At 42.8% G+C, this 22,013-nt stretch overlaps 1 protein-coding gene and 2 pseudogenes across 2 annotated transcripts in view; 2 read left to right on the plus strand and 1 right to left on the minus strand.

The window, feature by feature from the left end:
• LOC110287984 (uncharacterized) overlaps positions 1 to 22,013 on the plus strand; it is a 517,828-nt gene that overhangs the window by 311,832 nt on the left and 183,983 nt on the right. The window lies entirely within an intron of this gene.
• Positions 1 to 22,013, minus strand: part of LOC147004083 (uncharacterized) — a 149,380-nt pseudogene that overhangs the window by 69,512 nt on the left and 57,855 nt on the right. Inside the window, exon 4 of the transcript XR_015047283.1 lies at positions 10,828 to 10,895. The product of XR_015047283.1 is annotated as an uncharacterized LOC147004083 (transcript). The remainder of the gene's footprint in view (positions 1 to 10,827; positions 10,896 to 22,013) is intronic.
• Positions 20,552 to 20,896, plus strand: LOC147004084 (large ribosomal subunit protein P1 pseudogene; annotated as a pseudogene).

Below are 22,013 nucleotides of genomic sequence, written 5' to 3' on the forward strand. Positions count from 1 at the left end.
ACTAATACTTTTCAAGTAAGGGTTTTTGTGAAGTCTGTTGTGTAGTTGTTCTTGAAAGTAAATTCTTTCTGTGGCTAGAGTTGGTTGCTGCTGAACCTGATGTCCTTAGCTCAGAATCGTTGAGACCCACATTACTCCTTCAAACTTTTCTCTTTTATTGACACTTGGGCTGTGGCATGTGGATACTCACACACCAGCACATAAATAAAAAAAAAATTAACCCAAATATGGCCAAATGATTTCACTTGAAACAAAACATGCCATGGTTTTCATCTCTAGAACTCACATAGTATAGGCAGACAATAGACACCAATGAGTTTTTCCTCTCACTGCCACATACACAACATGGAACAGGTATATAAATAAACAGTTCAAACACTTTTAATTTTTGTTTTTTAATTATTTCATACATTTTTCATGTATACAACGTTCTGACTGCAGCAGGTACGAGTGCATGGACAGAAAAGGGCAGCAGAACTCAGTACAGATGATTATGAGCCATCATGTGGATAACTGTTTATCTTAGCTTCTATTAGAGAATGCTTGCTTCTGTGAGGACCCCACTTCAGCTGCCTGATGGGAAAAAGTGGTCCTCTGGACACCCATGGAGCCTGGCAGCTCAAGTCAGTTCTCCAGTATTTGGCTTGAAGAGCAAATTTAGGGTAGAGATACCGCGGTAAGGGTGTCTATATGTCAATCCTGATTTTTACCAGAAAACCAACTGACCAATTTGGGCCATATATAAAGTAATCATTTGTTATATATTAAATACAGACCAAGAGATGGAACTTCATCAGGAAAATTCCCGAGAATTTCCAGTTGGAAGGGGCCAGTCACATATGCAGGGGCATATATATAAAAAATGAATTATGTCACCATATTTACCCATTAGGCTTTCTTATTTCCACAGAACTACAAATCTCAACATTCCCACCAGTAACCTGGTTCCCGGGGATCTGAACTATATAAGGTAATTTTGGGAATTACATATACAACTTCTCTATTTTGATTTCAGGAGGAAGAAGCAGAAGTGCCTACTGAGTGCTGTCAGTAGAGCTCAGGCAATCTCAGAAGTAGCAAGCAACATGTTGAGCCCAGGGTGACTGCCCACAATAGGGAGGAGAAGGCAGCTTAAGAGCTGGAGGTTGTGTATTGGGTCCACCCTGGGTGTAGGTGGTAAGTGGAAGCCAGATGTGGTCTCCTAAGAGATGTTTTGTTTTGTTTTGTTTTGTTTTGTTTTGTTCTGGTCATTCCCTGGAATCAAAGGTAGGCTCTGCAGGGCGGCATAGGCACAGAACATTTGGAGCAGGTGGTTTTATAGAAAATTCCTTGGTAGGATGCAAAATTTAGAGAACCGTGGTATTTCTAACTATCTTCTACAAGTTGTGCCCATAGTATTTTACATTTAGGAGTAAGATCCTTTTGTAGTTAATTTGGTGGAGGTTGCAAAAAGGTATCTCATGAGTTGGATAACACTCAAATAATAAGTGTGATGTCCAAGAGTACAATTGATTTGTAAAGGTTTTACAAATGCTTAGATAATAGTTGCTGGCTCCTTGTCAGCAGTTCCAGGGAGAGGAGAGAGGTCCTGCTTCTGCAGGGGCTGAAACCAGGGCCAAAATGGAATCCAACAGTGACAACACGTAGAATGTAGTAGAGGGAGGACTACCTATAAAACACCACACAGATAAGTAGTATGCTAATCAGGCCTGGTAGATATTAGAATGCTGAAATACACAGTGGTTCACCAGAATTCTCACAAAATTTGACTCCAACCAATAACAAATGAGACAGCCCTGATTTATATCCAGACACTAGAGCCATCACCATATCAAAAACCAGGCCTCTAAATAGCTGCTCAAGGGGGCAAAACAGGGTCACACCCAACATTAGGCCTGCTATGCCATAATGGTCCAATTTTCCTCTTAAGAAAATCATAGTCTGCCACAAGAGCGACTATATGCTGTTGTCAAGTATTTGCAAAGGAAAAGCACCATTCAGGTGAGGTCTAGCCTGATCAAACAAGGCTTTCCATGAGGCTCTCACACATGGAGCATGACTTAGCTCATTTTCAACCCAAGAATATGCTTGGCTGAGCCAGTAGCAGCATGGGGCCTAAGCCTTATGGGCACTCACTAAGGACCCAATGTATTGACAATAAAATAGAACTCAGTTGCAGGATATTTGATCACATAGGGAAACTAGCGATTATGATCTAGTGTGGCTCAGCCCTTAGCACATGCCTTCAATCCTGCCTGGATTATAGATTTGCCCTTTGTACACAAGGAATGTCAAGTTAGATTGGAAAAAGAAGCACCCAAGTTTGAAAGTGATGCTTAATTTAGTGGCAGATATAGTGACAAATCAGAGAGAGATTTTACAGAATTGGATATGCTCAACTGTCCAGAAAAGACAGAGGAAAGGAAAATTACTTCATGGAGAACAGTACAGAGAAAGGGGCAGTTTTCCCAGGAGAGTTTTACAGAGACAGGTAGAAGAGGGGACAAGCTAGACACAGGTGAAGACAGAACAAGCCAGAGAATGATAAGTCAATAGAAGATTGGAACATATTGCCAGAGTTCTTATGAGGCCAAGCAGAGTGATGGAAATCAAAGCTGAGAGAAGCCAATTTGAATTCCATCATTAGAGAGGAGTTTGAGCCTGAACAGCTGGGTTGAACCTTGGAAGGATTCAAAGAAATTCAGGAGGAATGGATAACTGGTGTGCCTATTAACATATCAATGTAGACATTGTTGTCTAGGTGCTTTCTTGGATCTTGATTCTCCTTTGGCCAGTCCTTCTATCCTCCCTTTTCATCCCCAATACCCCTCACCCACATCTCATGGCCTGGTTCAGTCTGGCCCCAACCAGAGAACTCTGACTGCTTTCTCCCTCAGACTGAAATGCCAAAAATTAACCTCTAGCACCACCAGCCCAAGAAACAGGTGTCTTCTTGGAATGCTGCATGTTGCAAGTCTTAGGAAAATGATAAATCCTCATAGCCTATACAACCCTCTGTAGCATGTGACCCAAGTCCATCTCTTAGTCAGAATGTAATATCTAATAAAGCTTGCCCACATGGTGGAATTCGTTTTTCTATGGCAATTCTCTGGTTAAACAGAACCGACAATATATCTTCTCCTCAGCCATACTGTGCAGCAATCTTGTCTTTGTTTTCCATTCAAACCTAAGGTGTAACATTAATACCTAAGCCTATGAAGACACATTTTGAATGGTGTATTTACAACAAAGCCTGCATATACCTCAGTGTAAAATTAATAGAGACTGTAATTTTACTCAGTAAATGTTAATATTTACAGCCATTTGATGGTGCTTTATAACCTACATTTTCTAATTCGGTGAAATCTGCAATGGTCCCTCATATAACTAATATCTACAAAGCTCTTTTGGAATGTCTATTCAGTCCCCTGTTAAAAGGGAAATGAAGTAGCAAACAGAGAAACAGGGGAGTTAAGAAACATGGGAGAATTTGAGTTCAAGGAGCTTTATTGAGGCTTTAGCAAAGAGAACTCCTGTGTACAAACTACAGATACTGCCAAGAATCTAAGAGGTTATTTAGAAAAATATTCTGGCAAGTATAAAATTAATTCAAGCATCAGCAAAGCCCCCAGGTTCATAGAATCTCAAACTTCCTAAAAATGGTAAGATACCCATAACAGAATTGTGAGTGTGGCAGGAGAAACTGCACCCCTGCTCCACACCCCTGCTCTGCTCCTGCCCATTTCCCATCCCAACAGCTCTACTGACCTTGAAAGTGAAAGGACCAGCTGCTGAATGCTCTGGGAGTAAGGCACAGCAGCTGCAGCTTAAGGAGGTACCTCAAATACTCTCCGAATACAACTTCCTGAACACTAGGCATCTGAGATACATTGTGTTTTAAATATGAAGGACAAGCCCCCTTTTAAAAACTGTGGAACAGATATTTTACAATTTTCAGAACCCCAACTTACAGAATTGCAAGTCTCACTTCAGATTAGAAATTGTCTTTTCTCTACTGGATATGTGCAAGGTCATTCTATGCTTCCTGATCAGATACATGAAGGTAAGGATTAGTTTAATTTCTTAACAAAAGCTTGTTGCTTTTCCTATGAAGATAACTTAGCAAGATCTTACATTACAAATCACCATTGCACTCAGAAAACTGCTCCTGCATTCCTGCAAAGCTGTTAGCTCAGCTTGGGTAGTTAACCCCTGATGAGCCTATATCCCTGTGATTTAAAACAGACAAATGTTACACATGTCCTGTCTTTGGAAAGTTTGCTTTTATTCCTGTATGGATGTACACTGAATTCTCATTGTTATTTATGTCTTTGCCTAACCTGGGGAAACTTTCAAAGATATGATACAGTATTTGTTTTATTAGTTTATAATGCCAAGACCTCAAAATCAAAAAATACCATTGTTTAAACTTAAAAGGCATATTAAAATTGGTGTTTGACTCTTAGTTTCCCAAATTCCACTGACATCCCATATAATTCACAGGGACTGGCTATTGTAGAATGAGCTCATCAAACCTTAAAAGACATAGACATCTAAATTACAAAGTAAAATTATAATTATTGATCTCCCTATAATACTTTATATAACAATAAATAAGTCAATTTTTTAAACTTTTCTAGCCCCTAATAAAATAAAGACCTATTAACTATTAATAAAAATGACTGATGTTTTTCTGGCAGAAGCTCTGTTTATATATTTACAGGACTCTGCAAAGAATTTGTATGTACATGAAGAACAACTTGTCCTCAAGAAGATTAAAATCACAACTTAATATTCAGTGATAACCTATACATCAATATTAGGATAAAGTAAAGTTTAAAGTATGAAATAAAAATATAAGCAGAAAAAAAATCTCACATGCTCTCTCAATTTATATCTAACCATCTAGGATGCACTCGCCTTGCAGAGCCACAGCTGGGATACAGAGTGTTAGGGCTCCATCTTCTCAGATGAAGTCATGCTTCCATCCCACCTCAGTGTCCTCTCTGACCATTGGGCTAAATGTCCCTTTTTTTGTGTGTACACAGCAGTCTCCTTCCTCTGTGGTAGCTAGCTGGTAGCCTGAGGCTCCTGGACTGCTTGCTTACACAATGGCTGTTGGCTGACACCACAGATCTCCTGCCCAGGTATCTGTTGTGTGAATGATAGGGTTGCTCTTATTCTCTGTCTCAGAAAGCACCTTTGAATAATAACTTAGTAAAATCGTTCTCTTTTTCTGCTTCCATATCTCTGACTCATTTGCCCTTTGTAAGTCATCCATCTCTTTTGGGTTAAAAGGAGGATGGAGAAACATGGGAGGAGGAGGGAGGAGGAAGAGGGAGGAGGAGGAGGAGGTTGTACGCAAGGAGGGACCCTGTGTACCACCTTCTCTTATTCGAGAGAGTGAGTTAGAGTAGCTGTCCCCAACATTTACAGTCTGGGGACAGAAAGGTGGAGATCACCTCTGCAAGCAGGTCAGATTTGCAAATGGAACCAGACCTCTTGCTCTGGAACCAAAGTGACTATGGGAGGTTACCAAGGTGTGGGAGGTAGAGGTGTGGATGGTAGAGACATGAGAGATACAGGAATGGAAGTTGTGGGAGGTTTTGGAGTGGGAGGCATAGGTATGGGAGCTGTGGGAGGTAGAGGTGTGTTACTTCTGGGGAGGCTGAATTTGCATCTTAAAGGGCAGCTGCCTACTCTGTCATGTCATACTTTCTTGTCTGATTCAAGGATAGTGGCATTTGTTTCTCTGGAAGAGAGCATCAGAGAAGTTCAGAGATGGAGGTTTCAGCCAGTCATACCAGCTCCCTACATGGGAGACAGAGACAGGAACACCTGCCCTCCAGGATTTCACACAATAACACATGTGTTAGTCAGGGTTCTTTAGGAGAGGATCTGAGACAGAATACATATGATAAGGAAGACAGGTTGCATTGACTTCCATGATATGGACCCAGTGGTTCCTCTATCCATGATGCTGGATGCCTTAGCAGTTCCAATCTGGTGTGGAAGGCCTTGGGCATTCCTGGAGAGTATCTGACTTCAGCCCATTCTGAAAGGCTGAAAAACTGGGCTTCTCAAAGGAATGGGATAGGCACACTCACCAACAAGGAATGAAGGTAGGCAAACAAATAGCAGTATATTTGCCTTGAACTTCTGTTTGCTTTAGGAATCTTCATCCACCCTAGAAACACCTCTATAGACCCACACAGAGGTGTGTCTCATAGTTAATTCCAGATCCAACCAACTAGAAAATCAGAATTAGCCTTTATGCTGTGCTGAGCCCCCTCCAAGCCCAGAAAAGAGCTCCAGGCACATAGCCTTTAGGGATCCTCACTGACCCTGGGGTGGGGTTTTCTATGGTGAAGCAGCTTTTGAGTCACCGTGCTCCCATGAGTAACCCCAAAAACTCCCTGGTCCACTGAGTCTTACCTGGGTGGGAGGGTGTCTTTGTTCTGTTGGTGGTACTCTTTATGGGCTGTCTAGACATTGTTCATCTCTCCCCAGGAGTCACCCAGTAGCAGTGATGACTTCATGCCACTGGAGAGGGAAATAAGCCAATCACTTCCCGTGAACGGCCTTCAAGTGTGTTTAGACAAACTTATCTGTGTGTTAAAACTCAGATCCAGGCAAATTTGGATGTTTTTTGGGGGAACTTTTTCTTTTAACAAGCAGAGTGGTGAAAGTTGGGAGTCTGGAAGCTTCCCTGAGAGACAGGTCTCCTTCCCACCACCTCCTGCTGTGAACTTGCCTCCTCTGCCTTAATGAATGGATTCCATCATAAAGTAAATGTCTCTTATGTCTCCTTGAAATTAACCTTATTTTTAAAGGAGAGCAAGATCACTATAAATGTGGGTCATGAAAAGTTACATCAACCTGTCTGAGACTGGTGATGTGTTTGTATGGCACAGACCATGCCCCAGGCGTCTGGACTCCAGACTGGGCTTATGCTAAGCTTAGTCCGTATGAGGTCTCTAAGCCCTCTCATGATCTATGCAGGCTTTTTAGGCGAGCCTTAGACTTCTATGAGCTTCTCATGTTAATACTTAGATCATGTAGGCCTGGGCCTAGAGATAATGAATAATGCCCATGTCTGGCATTATTCCCAATGCACTGGGTGATCAACCCCATCGCCATTATCTGAAATACACTCACTTGAGCACTTGAGATCTCCCACCTCTGTGTGTAGCATGTGCACATGGGCAGCTATGTGTGGCTGAGGGAGGCCAGATGCTGATGTCAGATGCCTTTCCCTATCACTCTCCTCCTTATGTGACAGGGTCCTTCTCTGAATCTGGAGACAGTTCAGTTAGTTGGTCAATAAGCTCCATGGATTCCCAGTGTACTGGGGGTGTGGGGGGGGGAGGTGCACCCCACCATACATAGCTATTTTCCTCAGATCCTTGTGCTTGTGAAAGATCCTGAGAGAGAGTGAAATATTATTTAAGCCTCTAGACCTGTGTCCAAAATAGGCCTCACTAATGGCAGGGAGTAGAACTTGCCCCATTGTTCCAGGATGCCATGTGTTTGCGGTTTTTGCCTTTCTAAAGGTTTTTGCCTTTCTCTTGCAGTTTGCATCAAGACCATTTCTAATGAGTGATTTGGGGTGTCACCTATCCTGAGTCAGAACGTGGGGAGTCTTCATATTGTTGGTCTTTCACTTGTACAGCAGTGACATTACCTACTGAGCTATCTCCCTCCTTCCAGTATTAGAGATCTCAGGTGACATTACCAATCATCTCTACATTTGTTTATTTAAAAAGTATTACATGAGCCATGCATAAATACATGGATTTAAAATATCATCATGAGAAACGCTTGGCTTAAGTCTTCTTAATGTTTTGTTTTGTTTTTGTTTTTGTTTTTGTTTTATTCATGTGTGTCTTAGGGCTGCCAGCCCTCAGGTCTGTGGTGGTTACCGAGGTAACCACCGCATCACTCACTCCCAGCACTGCTTAGCATCCTGAGACCCTGGGTACCAAAACACCTCTGCAGAAAAAAAAAGAAGGAAAAAATCTGGCACCCTTCCCTCTTTACCCCACTCCATGCAGTTCCACCAGGCTGAGCAGAATTCGGCCACTACCCCATCCATTCCTACCCCAGGGCTCCTGCTTCTTCTGACCTCCTGCTCTTTGTAATGTTTTAGTTCTGGCGTGGCAGTATTTGCCTTTAATCCCAGCATTCACTGTGTTGTGCCATTCTGACTGGCCTGGAGCTCATGATCAGATCAGGCAAGCTACAAACCCACAGTAAGTGCTTCTCTGGAGGGAGAGATCTTGCTTTGCTCTGCTTGACCTTGGTATTGGAGTGGTCACGTTTGTGTTGGCAGCTGCCTATGTGTGTTGGTCCTCACTGTGAAGTAACACTCACTGTGTGCAGGCTCACTACCACACTGGTGGCAGAGACACTGATGAGCAGAGCTCACGTGGATTGGAGTGCATTTGGAGTTGATGTTTGGGTTCTACCCAGGTGTTCTGAGAGCCCAGCACCTAGTAGCTTTCCTTCTGCACAGGAGGTAGAAGATTGCCTGCAGCACACAGCTATGAGAAATTAAGGATCTCTGACACTCAGCTGGCTAGGGGCCCACAAGGTCTGAACTGGACAGAATTTATACATGGAGACAATACTAAGTCTGAGAGTCTTTTAATTTTTCCTTACTTTATATTTTTAAAAAAGAATTATTTATATATTTTTATGTATATGAGTACACTGTTGCTGTCTTCAGACACTCCAGAAGAGGGCATCGCATCCCATTACAGATGGTGGAATTGACATCAGGACCTCTCGAAGAGCAGTCAGTGTTCTTACCTGCTGAGCTATCTCTCCAGCCCATTGTCTTTTTTATTTTATTTTATTTTATTTTATTTTATTTTATTTTTTGGTTTTTCGAGACAGGGTTTCTCTGTATAGCCCTGGCTGTCCTGGAGTTCACTTTGTAGACCAGGCTGGCCTTGAACTCAGAAATCTGCCTGCCTCTGCCTCCCAAGTGCTGGGATTAAAGGCGTGCGCCATCTTTTTTATTTTTACATTTTATAGTTACGGTTATTATTGGTGTGTGTGTGTGCAAGTGCATGTGAGTACGCACCCCATTGTGCATATGGAGGTCAAAGGATAGCTTGCTGGGATTTGTCCCCTCCTCCACTGTGGGTTCCTGGGCTGAGACTCAGGCTGTCAGGCTTGGCAGCAAGTGCTTCTATCTGCTAAACTATGTTGGTGGCCTGAGAATGTCTCTTCTTTTTAAAGGTTTGTTTTTTATTATTTTAAACTATGTCTCTGTGTGTTTTTGTATGTGGGTCTGTGTTGGGACAGAAAATGCTTCAAACCAAATTTCGGTCCTCTGCAAAAGCAATACTTGAACCTTATGGCTGAGCCATCTCCAGCCCCAAGAGTGGGCCTTTCCAGTTTGGATCTCTGCAGACATCCTTCTGCTTTCCTTTTTTTAAAATTTTTTTTAAAGATTTATTTATTCATTATATGTAAGTACACTATAGTTGTCTTCAGACACTTGAGAAGAGAGAGGCAGATTTCGTTATGGATGGTTGTGAGCCATGATGTGGTTGCTGGGATTTGAACTCAGTATCTTTGGAGGAGCAGTCAGTGCTCTTAACCACTAAAGCATCTCTCCAGCCCCCTTCTGTCAGGTTTCTGTTGCTGTGAAAAGTATGTGAGAAAATCACCCTAAATGAGGAAAGGTGCACTGGCATATAGGTTCAGAGTTGCGGTCTGCCGTCCATTGGCTCTTCTTTCTGAGCCTTGCTGATTATATCACTGCCTAGGGCCTGTCCTGGAGGCTGTTGACCTTCTAGGGCTGTGGTTTTCAATCTTCTTAATGCTGTCACCCTTTAATACAGTTCCTCATGGTTTGGTAACTTACAGCCATAAAACTTCAGTTGCTCCCTCATAACTGTAACTTTACTGTTTGTTATGAACCGTACTGTAAATAACTGATACATCAGCAGCATATCTGAAGTGACCCCCCCTCACACACGGGTTGGAAAACAGAGAGGAAACAGTGAGGACACAGAGGGAGTGGGGCCACCATTCTGTTTGAGAACACACCCCCAAATTACCATCCAGTCCCAACTCCTGAAGGTTTTGCCACCTCCCAATGATACCACAGGCTGATGAGCAAGTTAGAGCATCCAGACCTTAAGGGGATACTCGCTCTCCAAACAGTACCAACCTGTTTTAGTGTTCAGCTTTGTTTTTGGATTTATATATTTGTGTGTTTGTGTGTGTGCTGCCTGCATGCATTCTGCACACCATGTGTGTGCCTGGTGCCCACGCAGAGGATGAGCCACCATGTGGGTGCTGAGAACTAACTAAACCTAGGTCTTCTGCAAGAACAGCAAATGCTCCTAACCACTGAGCTGACTCTCCAGCCCCTGCCCTGTTCCAGTGTATTTTGGGCAATAAAGAGTCAGCTAGAGACCTTACATGTACTCACTTGTTTTTGACTAGACTTGCTTTAAAGCCCTTGCTGCCCTGAAACTTGTGATCCTCTTGCCTCTGCCTCCTGAGATTGCAGAAGATTGTGGGCATGTGACGCTATGCCTAAATAGGAATTTAGAACATATTTACTGGTACTTTTCCACCCTTAGCATCTCAACTGGGGCTGCTGATACTCCTTTAGGAGCCAGGGGGTGGGCTACAGGTTATTTTTTAATCAAAGCATAATATCAAGCATGCACACACAAGCACCTGCTGCCCCCTGGTGGCAGTATCCCAGGATTGCAGAGCCTTTAGATGGACCAAGATTCAGTTTGTCTTGGATTTTATAGGTTCACTTATAGTCGAAATGCATTAAAGATGGTTGAAACTTACAGTATGGTCAGCATAGGTATTCTGATACAGGAAGCACTGTCAATGTCTTTATTTCAGCCGATGGATTCCTACACATAAAAGGTATAAAGGGGAAGAAGAAGGAAGACATGTCGTGAGTGATTGGTGTCAGGCTCTGTGGCACATTGTGGATCTGAAAATAACCTGTCAGAATCTCTTGCTTGTGTGACTTGGGCAGAAGAACAGCCTTCTTCAGCCCACAAAACTAGGATGTGCTGGGATAAACTTTCCTATTTGAAGTTAACCCTGATGTTCACTGTTCTTGCTGATTGTTTTTTGTTTTTCTGAGACAAGGTTTTCTTGAGTGACCCTGGCTATATTAGAACTTGTTCTGTAGACCAGGCCACAAGTATTGAGATTAAGGCATGCACCACTGCCGCCTGGCATTCATAGATTCTAAAATCAAGTTTCTAATCATTAAGATCTGTAGTCACAAAGATCATTTTTGCCTGAGAGTAAACCCAGAAAACCCACACTCTAACAGGTGTGATCGCTAGGTGTGCTGTTAGGAATGCAGCTGGCTTTGATGTTCTGGCATGCAGTGGAGTGAGGCCCTAGGGCTTTGAGATGGCCAATGTGGTCCTTGACTTTCAGCCCATAATCTTCTGGTGGTTGGAGAGAGGATGATTACAGAAATATCACACTTGTTTCTATAAATGTTTCATAATGTAAATTGAATGTGATGAGATATTAAAATATACTTCATTAATTATTGAAAAGTTCAGCCTCTGGAAATGGCAATATCTCTCCTTATACTGCCAGCTTAAAGGAAAAATTGAGAAATTGTGAATTACAAAATTGGAATCCCAGAATGGTGGTGAAATGAATTGCCATAAAGTTATTTTCTGCTCTGAAATTTGTTAACCATTTTCAGCTGTAGCCTTTCTGTTACAGTGAGCCTGCCCATTCTGTTTTAGGACAGTGCAGGTGCCCCACAATTCACTATGCTTACTATTTTTATATCCTTGTGATTCTGGAAAAAACAAGGTGACTTAATGTTAAACTAAGAGTCTTATGGACTCAAATGTTGGACTAAAATTCAGTTTTATTTTATTATGCTTGTAATTTTATTAGCAAAACAAAGCATCGATACAAGTTTGTATCAAATGTTGCTATTAGTTACAAGCCGAACTAATAGTTTGCCTTGTAAAATGAAAGACTGGAGTGGGTTTCCGTGGTGTGCAGCTGAGATCCCAGCAGTTTGGAAGGCAGAAGCAGGAAGGTTAAATTTGAAGCCAGCCTAGGGTTTTTACCTTGGAGAGAGAGAGAGAGAGAGAGAGAGAGAGACAGAGAGAGAGAGAGAGAGAGAGAGAGAGACAGAGAGACAGAGACAGACAGAGACAGACAGAGAGAGACAGACAGACAGACAGACAGAGACACAGAGAGAGACAGAGAGAGACAGAGACAGAAAGAGAGAGACACACAGAGAGACAGAGATAGAGACAAACAGACAGAGAGAGACAGAGAGAGACAGAGAGAACCCTAAAACTAGAGCATGGTGAGATGTGTCTGAGTCTTCATTGTTTGTGAGCAGTTTGCCTCGGGTTAATCCCCTGAGTTGTCCCAGCTTCCTTCTTAGTGTGGTTCATATAAAATATACTGGGGTCTCAGCAGTGGATGAGTTGCCCATCTCCCATTGCATATTTGAGGTGCCTTCTGTTCCATGAACCCTTTGATGAAGACGGGCCCTTGCTGCTGTGAGATTTACCAGATTCTGTCAATGCCCTCAGGCATCCCTGCTACTGTGCCATCCCATTCTGCCTCCATGGGGACAGAGGGTGGGAATGATGACCCTCCTGAGGTCGCTCTGTCAGAGCTCATGTTTCAGGAGTCTCTTGTGGAGGGAAGGAGTCAATTTCTGTATTCATGATCTGGGTTAGATTTTACATGATTCACTCCCATAATCAAACCACAGTTTGCCCTTTTCAGATGATCAGTCTCTTTGCTCTCCTTGATTTATGTGCCTGGCTTTGCTTTCCTGTAAGTGTGTGCACTTGTGCAGAAGCCAGATAACACATGATCATCTTCAAAGGCAGCAGAACACTGAAGCAGCGATTTCAATCTTACTGTTTTTTCCCTTTTTCTCCCAATAGAGTTAACAAGCATTAGCCATGGCTCAAGCCCACCTACCACGGGAGAGTCACCAAGAAGGATAACATGGTGCTGGTGGACCTCCCACCACCACCACCACCACCACACACACACCATCGCACTGGATAAAGTTTCACAGCTGTGGTTTGCAGGTTCGCAGGCCAAGCTGTGCACTGTCCACAAGCCTGGCCTGGAGAGGGAACAACTTAAGTCTGGATGGATGACTAGACCTCTCAGGAAGTGTTCTGGTAGCCTAGAGCTGTTGTGGCTCCAGGCACCACATGTTCTTCTTGTAGTAGTTGAGGTAGCTGAAAGTAAGCCATGTTTCTGGTCAAAGGGAGAAATGCTTTAGCTAATTGCATCATTATGTGCTCTGCCTTGTGTGGATAGGCAGATACTGTCTAGACACACACAGCACAGACTGAGCACACATAGACTACATGAACACTGCTCAGGACAGAGTGGTGTGGTGAGCTTGGGGACCCGGGATCTGCCTGTTCACTTACGTCCGGGTATTCAAATGCCTGTTTCACATCACTCCGACAACTCTTAGTTCCTTCCATTCACCTGAACAGACTTTAGAAACATTGAGCAGTCTTTGTGGGGTAATAACTTTTGGCCTAGATTTACTTTTTTTTTTCAATCTTTAAATTTTATTTAGCTAAATCTTTTTCTATAGTTTTATTTTGCATATGTGCACCGTGTGAATGTCTGATGTCCACAGAGGTCAGAAGAGAGCATCATATCCCTTGGAGCCAGAGCTGTGTGGATACTGGGAGTCAAACCCAGGTCCTTTGCAAAGGCAGCAAATGCTCTTAAACATTGAGCTGTCTCTCCAGTCTCTCATTTTGTGGTTTAAAATCAGGTATGGTGTTGCGTTATGTAAGAAGTATACATTGCATGCTGAACACATTGTCAGTTTGTATTTGTTTATATTTTACAGACATGTACCACCATGCCCAATTTAATGAATTTACTTTTATTTTCCTTTTTGTGTGTATGGGTGTTTTGCCTGCATGTGCCTGTGCACCATGTGTGCATGCAGTACTCACAGAGACCAGAAGAGGGCACCAGATTCCGTGGAACTGTGCATGACCTTGTGGGTGCTAGGAACCAAACCCAGGTCCTCTGGTAAATCAGCCAGTGCTCTAACCAGAGTCATATCCTCAGATCCTTGTTTTTTAAGTGAAAGTTTTTGCTATGTTAATGCTAGCTGGCATCAAACTTGTCATCCTCTTGCCTCAGCCTTCTTAATAAAGTTATTAAAAGTTTAATATGAGTTATTTTATAAAATTGCATCCTACATCTTTGCAAAGAAAACCCCTTTAGAACAGTGTCATAGATTTTGATCATATGGTGATTTTCCTACATCACTGAAATTTAGTGGTGTTTGCCATGCAGATCTGCCCTGACTGCTGGAGGGCTGTGCTTTCTCAGTCCCAGAGTGAGAGTAAACACTGGGATAACACACACACACACACACATGCGTGTGGCTGTGTCCAGGTTTTAAATTTTTCTTTAATTTTTTTCTTTTGTTTTTTTAAAGTTTATGAATGTGTTTTACCTGTACGTGTGCAGGTGTGTTAGGAGGTTAGAAGAGGCCATCAGGTCCCCTGTTCTGAACAGTCACGTGAGTGCAGAGAGTCCACCCAGGTTCTCTGCAGGAGCAACAGGTACTCTTAACCCGTGGGCCATCTCTCCAGCGTGGGTCCAGCCTTTTATGTAGGTTCTGGGAATCTGAACCTCAGGCAGTTAGGTTTTGCCAGGCTCTTTACCAATAGAACCATTCCCCAGCCCAAAAGAAAACTTTTTAGTTTTGAGATAGGATTTATTTTCACTTAGTTTTTTAAAGATTACTTTATTTTATGTATGTGTGTATACTGTCACTCTCTTCAGATACACCATAAGAAGATATCAGGTCCCATTACAGATGGTTATGAGCCACCATACGGTTGCTGGGACTTGAATTCAGAATCTCTTGAAGAACTGTCAGAGGTCCCACCCACTGAGCCATATCTCCAGCCCAACTCATTGTTTAAAAAGATTTATTTATTTATTTATTTATTTATTTATTTTTTTGGTTTTTTTTTCGAGACAGGGTTTCTCTGTGTAGCCCTGGCTGTCCTGGCACTCACTTTGTAGACCAGGCTGGCCTCGAACTCAGAAATCCGCCTGCCTCTGCCTCCCAAGTGCTGGGATTAAAGGCGTGCGCCACCACGCCCGGCTAAAAGATTTATTTTTGTTACCTTTGTTATACACACAGGGATACATACACGTGTGAATGCATACAGACACACAAGCTGCACATAATATACATACACACACAAACATACATGCACACATGCACACCACACTGCTAATACACATGCAAACATACACTGTACACACTGCACATACACATGTAAGTGCACACACATATGCCACACACATACGAACATGCATACACAGTACGAATGCCACACACACACACACACACACACACACACACACACACAAACACACACAAGTGCAGGTAGCTGCAGAAGCCAGAAGAGGACCTTGTGCTTTGAAGCTAGCTCTAAGTGTCCCACTCCAGTCTTTTTTTTTTTTTTTTGTAAGTATTTATCATTGCTCCTCCTGTGTGACATTTAGAGCTACATCACAGTTTTAATGAGGTTGCCGAGGATATGTTGCCAGTGGGTTTATATACATTTCTGCATTTTAAGAAGTGATTTAGAGGCTTGGGGAGATAGCTCAGTAATTAAAAACACACTGCTGCCCTTGTGGAGGACCAGGGTTCAACTCCCAGGACACATAGGGTAGATCAGAATTGAAACTCTAGTTCTAGGAAGTACAATGCCCTCTTCTGACCTCTGTGGGCACCAGGCATGCATGTGGTGGGGCACAAACACACATGTAGGCGAAAACACCCGTATACATAAAAATAAAATGTTTTGAATAAATTAAGAATAAACCCTTAAAAGGAGAGTAGTAACTCAGGCTGGGAATGTGCTAGTCTGTCACCACAAACCTTATGTTCAGAGCTCAGAGCCATGTCACGCTTTTAGTCCCTTCAGCATTTGTGAGGTGGAAGCAGAGGGATTAAACAGTCAGGCTCATCCTCTGTAACATAGTCAGTTTGAGGAAAACCAGCCTGAGCTACATGAGACCCTCTCTTAAAACACGAGGAGGCCAAAAATGACTGGTCCAGGATTCTGGGATCACTGCCCCCAGCCTTGATTTACAAAGCACTAGGTGTGTGCAGTCTGTGGTGCTCAGAACCCACCTCACAGCTAATAATGCATTTGCTCCTGAGCATCAAGAAGAGACGCCAGGTACTTTTCCAAATGCTTTAGAAATAAAAATTTGTATTTAATTCCCCACCACTCAAAGTAAGGAAGCTTTCTGCTAGCCCCATTTTAAAGAGAGGAACCAGGAACTGGAGTGATGCCTTGGTGGTTAAGAGCACTGGCTGGTGTATGCAATGGTGTCAGCATTTGGAAGCTGATTATGGGATGGATACACTAGCAAGATTTTGCTGAAAGAACCCAGATATAGCTGTCTCTTGTGAGACTATGCCGGGACCTAGCAAACACAGAAGTGGTTGCTCACAGTCAGCTATTAGATGAATCACAGGGCCCCCAGTGGAGGAGCTAGAGAAAGTACCGAAAGAGATAAAGGGATCTGCAATCCTGTAAGTGGAACAACAATATGAACTAACCAGTACAGGGGAACGCCAGGGCCAAGAAGTGGGAGTGGGTGGGTGGGGGAGTGGGTAGGGGAGCGTGTGGGGGACTTTTGGGATAGCATTGGAAATGTAAATGAAATAAATACCAAAAAAATTATTACAATTAAAATACGACCTCTTTTGAAAAAAAAAAAAAAAGAGCACTGGCTGCTCTTCAGGGGACAAAAGTTTGTTCTCAGGTACACACATACATAGTGTCTCATGACCACCAACTATAACTGCAGTTTCCAGGGATCTGATGCTCTCTTTCAGCCTCTGTGAGTACCAGGCACGCATAAGGTACACTGATATATGTGCAAAGAAACATCACACATAAATAAAAATAAAGAAGTTTTTTCATTTTGTTTTTTGAGACAGGGTTTCAAAAACCCTGTGTAGCCCTGACTGTCCCGGCACTCACTCTGTAGACCAGGCTTGCCTTGAACTCAGAGATTCACCTGCCACATGAGCACTAGGATTAAAGGCGTGCACTCCCACGGCCAGATTTACTCCTCAGTGTCATCATCTGTAAACACAAGAATTTCAATGCCCTTCCTAAGGCTTGGGCATATTTGTTTGTCTATATGAGTTGAAGAGCTTAAGTTTACTCTTGAAGACTGGGGATGTTGCTCAGTGGTAGAGCACCTGTCTACCATGCATAAGGCTGTGGGTTGCAAGCTACACCCCAAGCCCCACCCTCAGTAATAATAATTAAAATAAACACAAAATAAAAATATCATCCAAAGGAGTAAAGCAGTGCTTGGTTCAGAGTCTTGTATGGAATGTCTGCTGTTTCCATGTAAACAGTGGAATTATATGTAGCATGTTTAAAAATATGTTTTCCTGACCCAGCAAGATGGTTTGGTGGGTAAAGGTACCTACTCCCCAGCTGGATCCCTGATCCCTGGAGGAAGGAAAAATGGCCTCCTGTAAGCTTTGTCCCCCCTCCAAAAATAGATTTTTAAAAATTCAGTTTAGGTTTGTTTCGTTTTGATTTTTTTTTTTTTTCAAGTCAGGGTCTTACGACTTAGCCCTGGTTGTCCTAGAACTCTATAGACCAGACCGGCCTCAAACTCAGAAATCCACCTGCCTCTGCCTCTTGTGTGCTGGCATTAAAGACATGAGCCACTATACCCAACAATAAATGCAATTTTTAAAAATGTTAATGTATGTCCTTAAATTTAATATTCTGTGGGAAATATGTGTCTACTTACATAAGTTGTTATTCAATTCCCTCACACTTCAGATTATTTTTTGTTGAGCAAGGCTTATTCTGGAGACATATTCTGAGGTTGTTTTTGCAATGGTACTGAGTCTGCTGTGGTGACAAGATTGGAGATGGCTTGTGAGGTGGCAGTAGCTCACTCTCAGTGAACTGACAGTGTCCCAACTTGTCCTGGGCTCTTTATGGCCACCTGTCCTTGGCTTCTTGTCTCACTATAACATCCCTGGTGGGGAAACTAGTTCAGAACATGTCAGCTGCCTGCTGTGAGGAATGGTGATCTTGTCCACTTCTATCCCTAGTGCCTTGGCTAATTCAGTGCTTGGGACACACCAGTACTACATACATGGATGCAGAAGGACAGATGAGTTTGTCTAAGACCACAGGCTTTACTAAGTATGTTGCGTTTGAACCAGGCTCTCTGGCTACAGCTCTCCAAGAGGTGAGATTTCAAAGTTGAGAACAGTCTGCTTTGTGTTCCCATCCCTCATGGGATGTGTGTGTAGGTAAGCGCTGACCGAGCTCACTTGACAGAGCTCTGAAGCAGACACATTTGTGGTATTGAGCATTTTGTCCCTGATGCCAAATGTCAGACTCTTAGGGGACACATGGCCAAGTCTTGATTGTTTTCTTGGTGTGATGTAAGAAAATGTACCAGGGAGTTTGTTGAGGGTATCTGCTGCAGGTATCCCCCTTCATAGATGAGCCTGAAGCGGTGACTCCCCTCTCAGCGTTTATTCTTATATATTTCAAGATTTATTATTATTAGTGTTATTATTATGTTTCTGGCCACTTTCAAATCTCTTTCTCTGGTCTATTTTCAAGTGTGAACATTTTGCCTACCTGCATATATGAACACCATTTGGTGTCTGGTGCCCTCAGTGGTTACGAGAGGGTATCAGGTACCTGCAGATGCTTGGGAGCCACCATGATGATGCTTGGAATCAATTTTGAGTCTTTTGCAAGAGCCGGCCAGTGCTCTTAACTTTTTTTTTTTAATTTTGTATATATGTATATGAGTACATTGTAGCTCTCTTCAGACACACCAGAAGAGGGCATCGGATCCCATTTACAGATGGTTGTGAGCCACCATGTAGTTGCTGGGAATTGAACTCCGGATCTCTGGAAGAGCAGTCAACACTCTTAACTGCTGAGCTATCTCCCCAGCACCCCACACCCCACCCCTGCTCTTAACTTCCGAGTCATTGCCAGCCCACATTCTTCTGTTCAATTAAACATCTTTTACTTCACAAGTAGCTTATGGTCAAATTTATAAGTTCAGAAGTCATGGCTGGTGAGGCAGAAGAGGGAATGTGGAAAGCCTTTCTTTCAGAGCCTTACAAACCTAGGTGCTGGTGTGCCATAGCCACTCCAGTAAAGTCTCTGTGGCAAGCCCAAAAGCTTGGGAAAAGTCCTAAGGCAAAAAGTTTCATGGAAACTTAGTCTCCTGGAGCCTTGGCATCCCATAGCATGAATGTTCTAAACTTGTCCTTGTGTTGATAGGTGAATGGATCTATGTGCTTTCTTTCAGTATTGTTTTATTATCAGTGCCTCCAAGGAATGATTTGTCAAATACCTAAATTAGCTTGAACTTTGCTTCCTGGCCTTCACCAATGTCCTAGCCAGCCCTTGAGCAGGCCCTGGGCTTGGAATTTCATAAGAATGTTACCGATTAAGAGGAATTACCTCCAGTATTGAAAAAGAGTGAACGAAATCAAGCATTACTATCTACTACATAGAGTTAGAAATCTCAGGGCAAACTTAGCAAAGTAATTTAGAATTCTTATTATAATTATATATGGCAGACTACATTACTTAATAGAAGAAAGTCCCTGACAAAATCACTTAGAATAACAGCCCAGTCATTCACATATACAGGAATTTACAATGGTTTAGGAAGTAGGTAGGGATGAGGTTTAAGGAGGAAGTAGAATATTGCATTATTCATGAGAAGGTTAGCTAGAGCAGAACTCCCTAGCACATACTTTCACTAACCCAGAAGCATAGCATAGTTAGGTATTTACTAAGAGCTGGCTGGTGGTGGGCTAAACAATAAATCAGAATTAGAACTATGGCTTGGGCAAGAAAGTACTTGCCCTGGGAACATAACGACCTCACGCCTGGCTTTTAGGAATATAGCTGACCTTAGATAGAGATGACTTTGTCTCAGTTGTTACATTACTTAGTTCCTCTCAGTCTTTATGTATGCATTCTTCTGTTTTGTGTAAAGAGTCATTAAGCATCGGGTAACCTCAACGTACCTTGGGTGATGTGTCACCTAACTTCCTTATTTTCTTCTGTATCATAAGTCTGATGTTTCCTTTGAGAAATTACATTCAGATCAACACTCTTTTATGTTTGCATCTGTTTGTCACCCTGCTGACTCCTTCATGCCTGTGTACCAGGACCCTGATTCTCCAGACAGTTAAGGGGCCCCTGAGAGTTGAGGGTCTGACTGAATCTAGTCCACAGCACTGGTGATTTAACACAGCCAGGAAGGCACTGTATGGAAGAAGCATACATGGGCATGGGGCAGAACAGGTCCCTATAGGTCACTGTCACCTTACTAAGATAGCCATTGGGATGTCTACAGAGAAACCCTGCTAATGTGTTCAGTTTGCTAATGCTGCATTGGGGTGAGGCCCTCACTTCATCCGGTGACTGGCACCGTGCCAGCAGTCCACAACATGGTGTCCATCTCCGAGCTTGCCTGCATCTACTCTGCCCTCACCCTGCAAGACAACAAGGTGATGGTCATGGAAGTTAAGATCAATACCCTCATTAAAGCAGCGGTTGTCAGCATTGAACCTTTCTGGCCTGGCTCGTCTGCAAAGGCTCTGGCCAATGTCAACATTGGTAGCCTCATCTGCAATGTTGAGGCTGATGGGCCTGCTCCAGCTCCTGGAGCTGCACCTTCTGGTGGTCCTGCTCCATCCACTGCTGCCGCCCCAGCTGAAGAGAGGAAAGTGGAAGCAAAGAAGGAAGAATCCGAGGAGTCCGAAGACGACAGGGGCTTTGGTCTTTTTGACTAAACTGCTTTTGTTAACTTATCCAATAAAGAGCTGAACCTGTACCTGAATTGTACCTCCTGATACCTTTACACAAGAGTACAAACTTTAGTGCATAATGAACCTGTTAGATATTTTGCATATTACTGTAGTATTGAGCATCTGAAAAAAATGCATACTGAGTGGAATACATGTCTATAAAGGATTTGCTAGTATTCTTATGTAACACACTTATATCCAGTCACACAAGATTATTGATTCTGAAGAAACGAGTCTGATAAGGGTCAACAATCTATTCAAAAATTATGATGCCACTCGTGAGGAAGGATTGACTTTTCTGACTTGAAGCCTTGTTGCTTGGTATCTGTTATATGAATAAATTCATGCTGAAGAGAAATTTTGTAGATAGGCTTTAAGAAACCTTAATAGGAATGAATGTATTCATGAGTGTGTGTGTGTGTGTGTGTGTGTGTGTGTGTGTGTGTGTATTTTCACAAGGATTTAGGCCAGGAGAGATATGTGCAAATTGGAACACAACTTTGTGGAATCTACTTTGGACATTTTTTTATGCTTCAATTATATTTTTATGCATCAAATATATTTTTCAAGTGTATTAGTTCATACTTAAGTCTAAATAGTTGTTTCATTCTCAGAACCACAAATGAATGCCAGAGAATTTTCACAGTGGCTAAAGTTGTTTGACGCTGATATTTTATTAATTTATATTTCATGTAATCCCCTTTCCTGGTTTGTCCCTCTGGAAGCCCTGTATTCCATCCTCCCTCCCTGTGCTTCTGTACAGGTGCTCCCACACACACCTACTCCTACCTCCCAACCCTGACATTCCCCTGCACTGGGGTATGGAGCCTTCCCATGACCAAGGGCCTCTCCTCTCATTGATATCTGATAAGGACATCCTCTGCTACGTAGGCAGATGTAGCCTTGGATCCTTCAGTTCCTTGAGTCTTTTCTCCAGCTCCTCCATTGGGAACACAAGCTCATTCCAACTCCAGTGGAGTCTGTGTAGCAATGAAAGAAAAATTCATTGAATGGCTACCAGACCCGAGGTTTGTGCTCTGTGGAGCTAGGCCTCCTGGAAGTCCCTGGCAGTCTGCCTGTCCCTCCCATGTCCCCTTCTGGG

This window comes from Mus caroli, unplaced genomic scaffold, assembly GCF_978045245.1.
Source record: "Mus caroli unplaced genomic scaffold, Mus_caroli_1 scaffold_6, whole genome shotgun sequence".
NCBI lineage: Eukaryota > Metazoa > Chordata > Mammalia > Rodentia > Muridae > Mus > Mus caroli.